We start from the raw sequence: 13,835 nt of genomic DNA on the forward strand, positions 1-13,835 counted from the left end.
ATTATATATATATATATATATTATATATATATATATATATTTATAATATTATGCCTTATGGTGTATTGTAGTATGTGTATTATACTACGGTAAAGTCATTGACTTTGGTTACATGACTGTAGTAAGAGACAAAATAATTTGTTTGATTTTCTTTAGTCTTACTGACTTAGTGTACTTTTAAACGCCAACAATTACACGAACGCTCTGCATTTTTATAAGCACGAACGTTTGTAACAGAAACATAAGGTGTGTTCAGACAACTCAACAGTTGCACAACGGTTGAGAGATAATCACTTCTGATTGGATCATACTTCTGGATTTGCTGCAGATTTTGAAGAATAGTCCTATCATAAGTGATGATCTTTCAACCGTTGAGTTTTCTGAACGTAACCATACAGATACAGCCAATCACAAGCGCTGAAAAAATCCCTAGATGTATTTTGTGTCGCTATTGGTTGCATCCGTTGGCCAATGTGCGAGTCCGACAGTGTATACTGCGTTCAATTTGAGAAGAGAAACCGGATAAAGGAAATCTCGTTGGTTTTATGTACCTTTTGTACTAAAAAAGTCTCCTTACTCCACAACCGTTGTATGTCGGCACGTGTTCCATCAATTCCGCACGCAACGCTATTCTTACTTCGCCTGCTTTTCTTCTCTTATGCGCAGTAAAATTCTCTTATCAAATTGAATGCGGTATAGTAGACTGACGCAAACACGTCAGCGGTTTGAATCTTCGCTACAGTGGTTCTCTTTAAGTTCGACGATCGAGAATATAAATATCTGCATTATCTACGAACACGTGACAGACGATCGCAACAATTGCAATCGCAAAAAGGTATTGTCGGGACAGGGGACGCGTGCGTTTGTCTTCCCGATGTTTTCATCTCCTTGCAGAAGCACGAAGGGAAAACAACAACGCAACACTAGTTGTGAGGATGACGTGTTGTATGTTTAAAACTCGCAGAGCGGAGTTTGTTTGCGGAAAATTTTGCGATTTTCGCGAAGTCGCGCGACGTCGTCGTCGTTACGCCGCTTTTATTTGTCAGTGAAGCGAAAAATAGGCGGCGAGCGAACGGGCGCACCCAGGGGCATTATTACGCGCGTTCCCCGAACTTCCGGCAGCGCCGGTGCACTCACACGCGCGCGCACACGCACACGTGGCGCGCGGGCTCACTTCCGCGCGCTGATCCTCGCTCCGACGCGAACAAAGATCTTTTCAAACCCGTCCCGAATTGTAACATCGGCCGACCGCGCGCGATCGTTTCGAAATATACTCGCAACTCAATGCTCTTCGCGCGCGCTCTCTGTTTTCCCTCTTTCTCCCGCTCTCTTCCCCCTCGCGCGTTTTACCATCTTCGTGTACTCTCTCCCGCTCTCGCGCGATCTTCTCTCACCCCGATGCGTACGCAAGTGGAAATACGGGTTAATAATGCACGCGCGGCGGAAGGAAGGAAGGAAGAAAGAAAAATCACACAAAGCGTGAGAAACAAATCCGCGCGATCGATCGCCGCAGAATCCATCGTCGAAAGAAAAGATGCTCGAGAAATGCCCTTATCAAGTGCACATCTCGGTGATGCAAGTTGTGTGAGGAGGGGTTACATGTACGCTCTTCGTGCATTTCCTCTCGATGATGTCTTACAGTGCCGTCGTCGTAAAAATCAGGTGAGTGAGGAAACAACCGAAGCGAGGATGCGAAACTCGAGACGAGGCTCTCTCGAACGTTTGGCCTGAAAAAACCCAACAGAGTTGACGAGTGGCAATAAAATAGGAAATTTGATCGCGCGATAGAGAGAAACGACAGAGATTTATCGAAATTGCATTTCTCGCATCGCGCGCGTCTCACGAACTAGAACTCACGCTCATATATGCGTGTTAGAGCAGGTGGTATGAGCCAACTGCGTTTTGTTGGCAGTGTACCCGCGGTCAGAATTCAAGCAGAGGTCCGGGGCGCTTGCCATCTGGGCCTTTGCATACCGTGCAAGGGTCCATACGGTACGCATCGACGACGATGATGGGTACCAGTTTTGTATACGCTGCCCTTCGGAGATTTCTGACCGCGTAGAACCAGATAAGAAGACGAAAATTGCAACGTGGATGTGTGATACACGTTTTTATTCGCGACGAGAGATTAAGCGCCAGATTCCAATATGGCGAAAAAAAACAAACAAAAGAAAATCGCTATGTTGCCGTACGTCAGGTTCTTTGGGTTTTCACAAGTCACTTCCTGCACTCAATTCTAAAAATCTATAGCTCCGCGTGACGTATACGCACTATTGGAAACTATGTTTTGCCTGTTATACCAGGCCAGCAAGAAAAATCGGGCTGGATTTTCTACTGGGTTTTTCGTTTCACTAAAACTTTCCTAACGGAAAGTCGTTCTGTTGGCGCGGCAAGTGAACGAATTTAATCGAATTATATTTAATTAAAATTAACAAATTTAATAACAAAGTTTTCTTGCCGGCCTAAAGTAGCTTTATCTTCTCGCTGTTCTAACGGATTCAATTTTTTTTTTTCACAATGCACAGATCTCAGTACTGGCGATGAAGAATTTGAAATACGAGACTTCTGATTAACAATTGCCTATCTACGTTTTTTTTTTTATCATGTCTCAAGGATAAAAATAAAATCACTTGAACGAACGGAAGTGACAATCGCAGTTGGAAAAGTTATTTCTCGCAGAGGAGAGAACTAATGTTGCATTTGCAAATCAATTTGTTTATGGACGATACGCTGCAGAATTATACAAAATGAACGCACCAGCGAATGAAACTAATAAGAACTACTTTGCGTTTGTCAGTAACGGATTATCTTCACTAAACAGATCGATGATGCAAGTTGGCGGAACGCGTGGCATTCAAACAATATTTTTGCAACATCTTTCTATTTTTTTTAAAACAATTATATGATTAATCACGAATGTGATTTTCACGATAAGTATTTTCTTAACAAGATATTATTTGTGCAATTTCCAGTTTTGCTTAAATAAATTAACACAATTGTGCGCGTTTCTTTTTTCTGTATTTCTTTTCATTCGTTGTGAAAAAGTTTCACTTCTCGCTTAGGTATCTAACGTAGTTATCCTATTCTTTTTCTTTCCTTCTCTTCTTCCTCTTTCGTCTTTCTTTCTATTTGTGTGGTATTTGTGAGACCCTGAGACAGTTACGGTACTTTGCGAAGGTTTGACAGTACGAAGGTTGAGCACAAAGAAGAAATGTAAAAATGACAAAAATGACAAATGAAAAAAAAAAAAAAAAATAATATAAATGACAAAAACGCGCACTATCTATTGTTAAAAGCCTAATAACGAAAAAATGTTTTGAAATTCTCAAGTGTATTCTCGAGATTCTCGTCTGTGCATCGAGAATTATGAAACTTTTTTGAACCACTTTAACAACAGAAAGTATTATTTGCTGATCTCTTGAATCAGAATAAATATTAAATTGTAAAAATGATAATTTCCACTCAAGTATTAGAGAAAAAATTAATATTAGAAAATATTTGCTGATCTATTGAATCAGAACAATATTAAATTGTAAAAATGATAATTTCCACTTAAGTATTAGAGGAAAAATTAATATTAGAAAATATTTGCCGATCTATTGAATCAGAACAATATTAAATTGTAAAAATGATAATTTCCACTTAAATAATTCCATCATTAACGCGCCATGTACAACCGTTATCAAATAATTTATTTCTATAATAGTTTCATTTGTTTTCTTCGAGAACCATAGAAATCATTTCAGGCAACTTCGGGTAACATGAGATAAGACAGAGTATTCGGGTTCTCACAAAAATATTATACGTTTGAAATGTTACACAGGAAATTAGTTTTTAATCTGCAGAAAAATGCTTTTGCACAAAATCTGTACTACATAAAATCAGAGAAGACTGTGCCTTTCCGTTTGTCGTTAAGAAAACAAATTTGTCCCTCTTAAACTTGCTCTGAGTCACTCCTTAGATATCTTTGATGAAAATCCATGTAGAAATTCGAGAGGACAAGCAATACTTGGAAGAGGAATTATTTAGAAGAAAATGCGAGACGAAAGAGAGAAAAAAATAGAAGAGGCATGTGTGTTGGAAGAAGAGAAAAAATAAAGTTCTTAGTTTTTCATGGATTCTGTATACCCGCTTGGAAAGAAATTCCGGTGAACAATGTGAGGACAAAGAACATTTTCGGAAGGTACAGCAGCAGGGAGTGCATAACAGCATCGACTGTTGCTTGGTTATATTGTGTAGCCAAGCCAGGTATAGAAAGATTTGCAACACATCTAACGGAAACGCTTTCTCCCTGGTATGGAATTGTTTTCTGTACCAAATTTTCTGAACAAACATGTTTCTTGTAAAATACATAGACACTGAGAGAAAACAGCGTGAATTGTTTTTTGCTATTTTACAAAAAAATTTGCTAGAAAAATATTACGTACAATTTTTACATTTCCAGAGACGATCGTTTTTCACATTTATATTTGTGTTAAAACTTTCATTCTTGAAAGTTTAAATAAACTTACTTGAAAGTAGAAAAACGTTACAGTTTTTGACAGACAGTTTCATTCTTTCTCTGCTTTAAAAAAGTAAAATTATTAATTAAAAACAATTGTAAATGTGTTTAACAATATTTAGAAATATGTTTAAAATAAAATATTTACATTCGTTTCACTCATTTCTTCAATTGTTCTTATTTCGAAATTTTTTCTTACATCTCGTAAAATAAAGTAAATACAAAGAAATCTGTGTGTAATTTCTAAGTAAATGAATGTATTGGTAATGTACTAGACTACATGTATGTGACGTAAAAGGAATACTTACACGCTTTCGCTGTGAAGTGATGAGTGATAATACGAAAAACGAATAACATCGAATATTCAATATAGAAGTTGTAAATAAGGTCACACACACACAAGAGAGACCGAAATATTACATACACATGATACAAACGCCGATAACACATGAAGCCAATGTTTCGTCACATGTTTTCCTCGTAAGAGTAAAAGTAACAATCCAAATTCAAAGAGATTCAAAACGCTTCGCGCGTATAACTTATTTAATTTATTGTTTTTAAAATATTATTTGCACGAAAATCCGGGGAACTCTCAATATATCATTTGCATTTTGAATTTCTATATTACAATGACAATGAATTTCCATATAACAATGACGGTTGTCAGAATTTTTGCTTTAATTCAAGATAAATGATTTATATTTTTGAGTTGTTGTTTTGGAAATTAAAAAAATCTATTTTAAAAAAGAATTAAATTTATGTATTAATTTACACTTTAAAGAAAACAAATAAATTTATATAATTGCACGTACACATTCGGCACATTGGCTTCTATTGACCTTGAAACTTATCGGCAGGTCTGATGTTTTAATTTTTAGCGAAACAATATCATTTCGTCTTTTACAGTTTTGGCCGCGAACAACAAATCGTCCTCTATATCGATGAAGAGGTTTGTGAAGAATTCAAGTAGGAAAGAAAGATAGAGAAGAGAAGAGAGTATGCGCTGAAACTTAAGTAACAACGGTTTGTGTACGCGACCCTGAGGTTTTCGATTTTCTGGCGCAAGTGGTGTTTCGATTTTACGAAACACTTACGAAACACTACTTTACGAAGTGCAAGAATCTCTCGGATGTTAAGGGGATGCTGTGGAAACAGGATTTGCCTCAACCCCACTGAACACTCGCGCGCACACACACACACACACACACACGCACACAGAGAGAGAAGAGGTACAAGATATTCAAGCGCGTATGCACAGCCCCCGAGTTGTGACGAGAGAAAAGGTGGAAAAGAAGGGTGGGGATCGTTGGGATTCCGACCGGAGCACAGGAGCGACGCAGGCAATTTTGAACGGACTTTCCGGAGCAAAATGGCACAGGATCATAATGGCACAGGGACATAATGGCACGCGTGGTTTATGTTACGTTTTTACGACGCGAGCCACTTCATGAGATCAATAGTATAAAAATCAAATGCACTTGGTACACGGCAATTTAATGTGGTAGTCAAGGTGAATGAAAGACTTGTTAATACGTCGTTGTACGTACACATAAAAAGGATATACGAGAAATCGATAGGGCGGGAAACCCGACCATCGCGATGTGATGATGACTTTATACTTGCAAGCATAAAAATACGTTTATGTGATATAATTTCACTTTGAATTTAGATTTTCCCGATGAAAGAACATACGTGTAAACGCGCAAATGTGAAAAAAAGTGACAACGCGAGGAAACAAAAGCGCGTATGGAGAGAAGAGTTTGCTCTCTCTCTCTCTTTCTTGAGAGAGCAAAAATCGTGACATTGAAAAACAGACGGGGAGGAAGAACGCGGCGCTTCGAAAACGTGTAATCTCGACGGCGGGGCAACGAGGCATTGATGATTACTTGCGACTCATTACTACCGCGATTGTGATTTCCTCCAGAAAGCGGGAGAAAGGATCCAGGATCACCGGGACGGAAGAAACGGAAGGGGAGGTAGGCGATCGAGCAGTAGGAAAAGCAGAAGAAAAGAGACGAGAAAATATCGAGTGGAAAAAAGAGAGAAAAAAAAACGAAAAGAAGGAGACGCGCGGCGCGCATGTGTATGCACGCGTGCACCGGCGGCGTAAAGCATAAGCATAAAGTATACGTGAGCGCGCGTGCCCTCGCAACCGGCAGCAGATGCGCTCGCAGGGCGCAGCTGTCCTCCTACAAGTGGTTCTCAATCATCCCTTTTCTCGATTTTTCTTTCTCCCTTCGGCTCCTCTCCTCCCCCTCCCCGGGTTCCCTCAAGAGTTCACAAAGGAAATCGCTGTGCGCGACGATCACAATTCGCTTCTCGATAAACATCCGCGTCGCAGCTGATCGAGAAACCATTTTTGCCGACGACACGGAAGGCGAGAGAGAAAAGGAAACCAATGCGTGTCTCTCAATATAAGCTCCTGAGAATAATAGACGGTGTTTAGTTTCTCGGATTTTTTAGGTGAGTCTTCTCGTTTTAAAGTCGATTTATGCGACTGCGACGAAGAGGTGCCGCGCGCGAGATCTGATAGAAAAATGCATTCGCGGTCGGAAACGCGAAAACAAGAAAAACACACCGGCATCTCTGCGCGGCCGAAATTGATATGAAAAATATTAGATTGGCGCAAAACTTAATCGCAGCTCTTGTTAAGTTTAACTCAGCAAATGACTTAATTTAATTTAATAAATCTAACCGCAATTACTTTTGCCAATAAAAATTTAATCAGTAAATAATTTAATTTGACAAATAAAAAAGCTGCAATTATTTTTGGATCAACCTGATGCGAAATATAATAAAAAAAAAAAGACAAGAGTAAGAAAAAAAGATTCGCACATTGCTCAACGTGCTCTCGACGTACTGTTAAAAAACGATCATGTTTCTTTGATTATGTTATCGTGTTATAATAATGAAATATTGACAAAAGCGGGCCAATCGTAACAAGAATTGCAACGACGGGGCCGCGTTGCTGCATCGACGAAGCGTTCCAACCTGTTACAGCGGTGGCTACGTTTTTAATGACGCGAACACGTGGTGAACGTAAAGTTTCAGCTGTTCCAGGTGATACGAGGGACGTGTGCCGACAACGCGCGCAGTCCGACAAAGCGCCGAACTGTGTGTACGAAATCGGTACAATATCGCGATCGAGTCCAGCAGGACGATACGCGGCACCCGATTGAAACGTCAGTGTATTTTCTTGGATCTAACACACCCGGTGTGTTCAACTTCTCTCCTTCATTTGCCGACTCGATGATCGATCGTTTCCGCGTGTTCTCGATAAATAAATAAATTGTCAAAAATTCTCCTCGTCGCATCGACACAAGATCATGACGAAATCAAGTTTCATTTTCCCGACACGATTGTTCTTATCGTCGCGAAAATTTTCTAAATTTTATTTTTTCCATCTTCGATCTACGTCGCGACAAAAGCAAGCAATTTTTCGGATTCGAAACGTGTTTCGATTGTAAATTTTCTCATTAGGACGACAATTTTTAACAAATGCGCGCGTAGCAAAGCGCGCACGTGTTGTTCCGCGATGCATAAAATTACATGAGTAAACAAGTCCCCCGAAACACTTGACGAAGTGACGAGGAGTCAGTCGTGGATATTACGGAGCGTTATTAAATAAAGGTACTGTAACGTTTTGGGAAAAGGTGTTTCGTTAAACAGCATGACAAATCAGTCGATTACGTTACCGCGGAATGGAAACAGAATTTAAACGCTGGAGATAGACATTGATGTCTATTGGGGGATACCACAAAAACCTGCTTACAAACATTACGTGTCAGACAGCGGGGATATTGCTAACGGTTGGCTCACCTTCGTCGGTTTGATATTTCCGTTTATTATCTCTCCGTTCTCGAGGCGCTCTTATCGTCGAGATAGAGCGCGCGTATTTTTTATTTTAAATTTCCATGTAAAACTCCGCGCTTGAAATTCACTTCTCGTTCGTCCGTCGTGTTTCCGAACAGATCGAAGAACGCATTATAGGACTCTGTCTAGAAAGAAAAAAGAAACAGATAAAAAAACTGTCAATTGTCAATTCTGCACTACTTGGATTTTTTTCTTTTTTTTTTCCCCTAGATTTCCAGCGGACGTTATTATTCTTTCCTGCCGATAAATCACAAAGCGCGCTTCTTAAGCGTGCGAGTTTGGAGAATAGGGTCCAGCCGTGCGGAAGGAAGAAAAGAAAGACGCGGACAAGAGCGAGGCGGGCCGGCAGCAGGCAGACGGCGGCGGAACGAAAACAGGAAGACTCGTCGTCCTGCGCCGCGGCGGATATCTGTCACATTCGTCGTATAAATCACATTCGGAAGAGAGCGAGTGGGACCGTTGTCGCCGGCTCGTTGCGTCCATAATCGTCGTCAAGCGTTAATTATAATCGACGTTCCGATACGACGGGCGAGAAGATTCCTCCCCTGTTGGAGTTGGATTCCGCGTCATCTCCTTCGCATTTTTTTCCCCGATGTCCCATTGGCTCGACGAAAAACCACGTTGCTTATTACCTGGACGCATAGGTCCCCGTCCGACGGGGATCGACGAGAAGCCCTAGATCAATTCCTAGGAACAGACGAGGAAGAGATGAGGGGCGGTCGCTGACGAGGCGCGCGCTATGTGCGTGAAGGAGAGACTACGGAGGACCACGAAATCCCCAGGACAGCTGATACAATTTTGTTTGCGTTCTCTCTCTTATTCGGTTCTCTCCCGAATCGGAACAATACGGAAGGAACGGAGGAGGGAGACCGAAGCGAGAAAGAGGTAAGAAAAGCGCAAGAAAGAGAGACGCACAAGGGACGTCGAGGACAAGAGCGAAAGCTGTGGAAAGGGAAGAGGGCCTCGGGAAAAGGGACGAAAAAGGAAAAAAGGGGAGGTTCTCGCCGGCCGTTCGGGGGCCGTTTCTTGCTGTTGCCGCACTGGCGTGGTTGCTGTTAAATAAGAATAAGCTCTCCCCACCACCATTTCGGGCCCCAAAACGAATAAAGAGACGAGACACCTGGCTACGGCCTCACAGTACGCTCGAGGACTTCGGTAAGCGCGCATCCATCCGACAATTCTCTCCAGCCGGTCTTCTCGGCTCGGTCTTTTACTTTTTTTTTTTTTTTTTTTTCCAGACCCGGGTACGTCTTCGCGTTCGTAATTTCGTTCAGAACTTTTGCGACTAGTGTCTTGTGCAGTGGACGACGAGAAGAGCGACGCGAGAGAGAGAGAGAAGAAGAGAAAGAAAGAGAGATCTCATCCCTGAAGATGATGCAAGCGAGTCCCGAGAGAATCTAAAACGAAGAGAGAGAGAGAGAGAGAGAACGGAAGAGAGTGATCTATCGCGAGTGATGAACGGCAATCGGAGTCCTGGCGCGCGATCTCAACTAACGTCGCGTCCGATTTATTTCCCACATGTGACGCACCTCGATCGAGCGCGCCGAGCGGCCGAGTGGCGGCGCGTCACGTGCCCCGAAGAATATACGAGGATCAAGAAGAAAGAAGAGGACGAAGAAGAAGCGGCATTGTGCCGCAGAAGATCTTCCGAGACGCGCGTCACGGCGTATTGACACGGCGATGATCGTCGGCGGCGTCGATCCGTATCTCCGATCTGCATGCCCGCTTGCTCGAGAAACGGCGGCGCGAGTGACGAAGTTCTTGGCAACGAGGGAAACGGAAGAGGTGTAAGAAAGCCGGTACTCTGAGTAAGATCGTGACACAATGCATGTATATATCTACATAAATATATATATATATATATATCTTCTGTTCATTATATTTTGCACGTATTTGCACGACGCGAGACAAAAAAATCGAAGCAAAAGAAAATGCGACAAAGGTCCGAGCACAAAAGACCCGAAAAGTTTTCACACGCTTTAAAATTTGTCGCCTCTCAAATCTTTCGAATCTTTCACGATCGGGAGTACAGACGCAATAATCTAGAGAATTTCCGGAAATGACGAAAGATTTGCTGAAGCTGTTGCAAAGCGTAGTTTTTTTTTTATTGTTTAATTTTTTTAATTCTTTTTCTTTCATTTCGATCACTGTGCGCAATGTGTGCGAGGTGCGATACATTGTTTGCGTTACACGCACCGAGTGCCGCGATAGAGATCGAGTTACGAGATACGAAGAAACCGGGACACGACGCGCGACGCGACAAATAGCGCACTCGCCGTCGATCTTTCGGACGATGCTTTTAAAAAAGAAAAAAAAATCGAATTTCGCAGCGCGAACTCCGTAAATCACGTAAACCGAGCGAAAATGTATTTTTTTGTCTGAAAAAAAATTCGTCCTGGTTTTTGAAACGACCGTTTTGCGGGTCTCTTCGTATTTGCGCGTGCGCGTGTGTGTGTGTGTGTGTGAATATATACGCGAATTAGCGCGCCCGGTATTTCTACGGGTTTCTTGTTTCACAGAAATTCCAGTCCCGAGTCCCTATTTCTCTCTCCGCAAGGGGCCCTCTATTTTTCGGGGGTCCCGGCGTGTGTCGAACGACCTACGAGAGGCGACCTCAGGCTATGATTTGTGATTCGAACGATGTTAGAGACTCCGATTTGGAGACTGACCGCCAAGGTCACTTCGGAGAGAAGACCCTCGGTTCCGTGCACGGAAGAGAGAGAGAAAGAAAACGAAACAGAAGAAGAGAGAGAGAGAGAGAAAGAGGGAGAGAAGGAGAGATGCACGCATACGGCGTGCACGCATTTCTCGTCTCCATCAATGGGTGGACGCGCGCGGTTACGTCGTCGGCGCGACACACGCGTGTAATCTAACGCGTGGCTACTTCAGCGAATTAACCGTGCGGTCCGCGAGGCAAACGCATTTGCCAGACGTTGCGCGCAGTTTCTCGCCGCGGCACTTTTGTTCTCGCGCCAACTCGAGCGGAAAATTCGTCGCCAAGTTCGTTAACGCGTAGCGCTTCGTTTTTATTTTATTTTATTTTTTTTCTTCGCACGATTCTCGCGAACTAATTTCGGAGGTTTCTTCGCGTTTTTGGATCGCGAAACAAAAGGGGTGCAAATTTTTTTTACAGCGTTGTAGATTTTTGGAAATTAAATTTGCTTCTTTTCCAAAACTTTTTCACGCGATTGATGGTATCGTCAAAGATTTGTTTCAGCAAATGTAATTTTTTTTGTGGAACTCAATTCGTTGTGAATGCAAGCATGCAATGTGTCAAATTAACCCTGTTTTCTCTGCAGTTTTTATAGAGACGAGCACATGGTTGAAATTCCAGATCTACGAGGCTTCTCTGCCGGTTTCGTGCCTGGCGCGATTGGGGACCTCGAAAAAATAAATAAATATATTGTCGTCGATCTGTCGCCTCCATCGAGAGATAGAGAGAGAGAGAGACTCAAGACGTCGGAAAAGCCAGCACATAAGTTTTTTTGCATAGAGAGACAGGTCGTGATTTGTGACAATATTTAGCTTCAATATTCGAATATTGCACTTGTCCCGGCCTATCGATGTGCATTGTGTCTCGTCGTTGAGGAGCGAAACGAAGAAAACCGGCGGAAGGAAACCTTCTCGGTTAACAGGAGAGAGCGAGACGAAGACCGAAGTCGAGGATTGGACAGGCGGAGGCGAAGGCAATATTTGTGAACATAATAATCAAATTGCACTCGTCCCGGCCTGCCGAATCTGTTCGACATAATCAACGACACCCATCGCACTCAATTGTTACGCAACTTCGCAATTCGATTCGGATTGTTACTTCATCCATTGATTTTTACAGCTTCGATTATCGAATTTGTCTCTTGTCACACACGGTCTTAAAATTCGAATAAAATTGCAATAAATTTAACATACTCTGATGTTTGTTCGCAAAATTTTCACGAGTGTTTCAATTGTCAATAAAATCGCACCGTGTGTTTGGAATCGAAAAAGCACTTGTAACATAACACCGCATCGGTAAAAGTCAAACGCTAGCGCATCGTCGATTGTCGCGTTTGAAGATACGACATGGCGGTATTTTAATTTATTTAGTTTTTGTTTACTCCGAACATTAAATAAAGCGGAATATTCGACTCTGTCGCGGTCTACGATTTTATGTTACAATGTATCTGTTTCTACAATATATCTGTTTTTTGTAAAATAATATATTTAACATACTAGCAAAAACGTGTACACATCAAAGAGAGAGAGAGAGAGAGAGAGAGAGAGAGAAAGCAATAAATAAAATAAAGTCGCAGTGTGAAATTGTCATTACTTTATTTCCACACCTTTGAAATCTCTTCCCTTCCTTCATTCTCTTTGAGTAATTTCAGAGACCGCACATGCGTTCAAGCTCACATCCGACGAAAATTGTCAGATTCAACAACAACTTCAAAATAATTTTTATTCGAAAATTAACTAAACCACTGTTTAAAAATTTCCACGAAAAAAAAAACTTTACAAAAATTCGCAATTAACGAATACACGATATGACGCGAGCGCACGTCGCGTGCTATTTCCCAGGAGAACGCTTCTTCACCGGATCCGTATGTGTTTCCGGTTTCCGAGGGAGAAAAACGATAACGTCGCGTCTGTCACTTTCTCGCGCGCGAATTCGGAAGGAAGAGAAAGAAGGCGAAGGAAGAAAAGAGGGTAAAAAAAAAAAAACAAAAAAATGAAACCGCGCATTCTTTTGTGCAGAACATTCGCGCGCGCGCGCACGCTCGCGTAACCGTTTCACAAAACGGTCGCACCGAGGAGAGGAAGGAAGGAAGCGGCAAGAAAAAAGGGCGAAGTGGAACGGCAGAGGAAACGGCTCTATGGATCTCCCGCTTATATAGCTGGCCCCGAATTTCGCGATTCGGGTTTCCTGCTCGAGAGAGAGAGAGAAAAAAAGATGTGTCTTCCAAGGATGTGTATATATATATATATAGTATTATTTCTCTCTCCTTTCCCGCTCTCTTTCTCATCCTTTCTATCCCGTTTCCTTCATCCGACAAGACGTAAACGCTCGCTGGTTATGTCGCGATCATTTTGTAATTCTCACCCGACGGACGCGCACAAAGAAAAAGAGAGAGGAGCGGGAAAAAAAAAAAAAAGAAAGAGGAAAAACCCGATATCAAAGGACGAAAAGGTGGTGGCCGCGCGAAAAGGAAGGAAGGGAGGGAGTTACGTTACGTGTTCGATCGAATAAGGAAACACAATAAAAGTAGGCTCTCTCTCCTGGAGGGACGTTGAATCCTGTTTTTCATTTCGTCCTTCTGTCCGTCTCTCCTCCTCTTCTTCTTCTTACGATCCTCTCTCTAACGGGGGACGAGAAAGAGAGTGTGCGCGCAAACGCGCGCGTGCACCGCGCGCTGTCGCGCAAAAGCATCCCTCTCTCGTCGTGGAGAGTCCCACGGTTCGAAATAAAACACCTGGCTTCTCGCTC

This window comes from Pseudomyrmex gracilis, unplaced genomic scaffold (genome assembly GCF_002006095.1).
Source record: "Pseudomyrmex gracilis isolate BER0280 unplaced genomic scaffold, ASM200609v1 scaffold_71, whole genome shotgun sequence".
NCBI classification, from domain to species: domain Eukaryota; kingdom Metazoa; phylum Arthropoda; class Insecta; order Hymenoptera; family Formicidae; genus Pseudomyrmex; species Pseudomyrmex gracilis.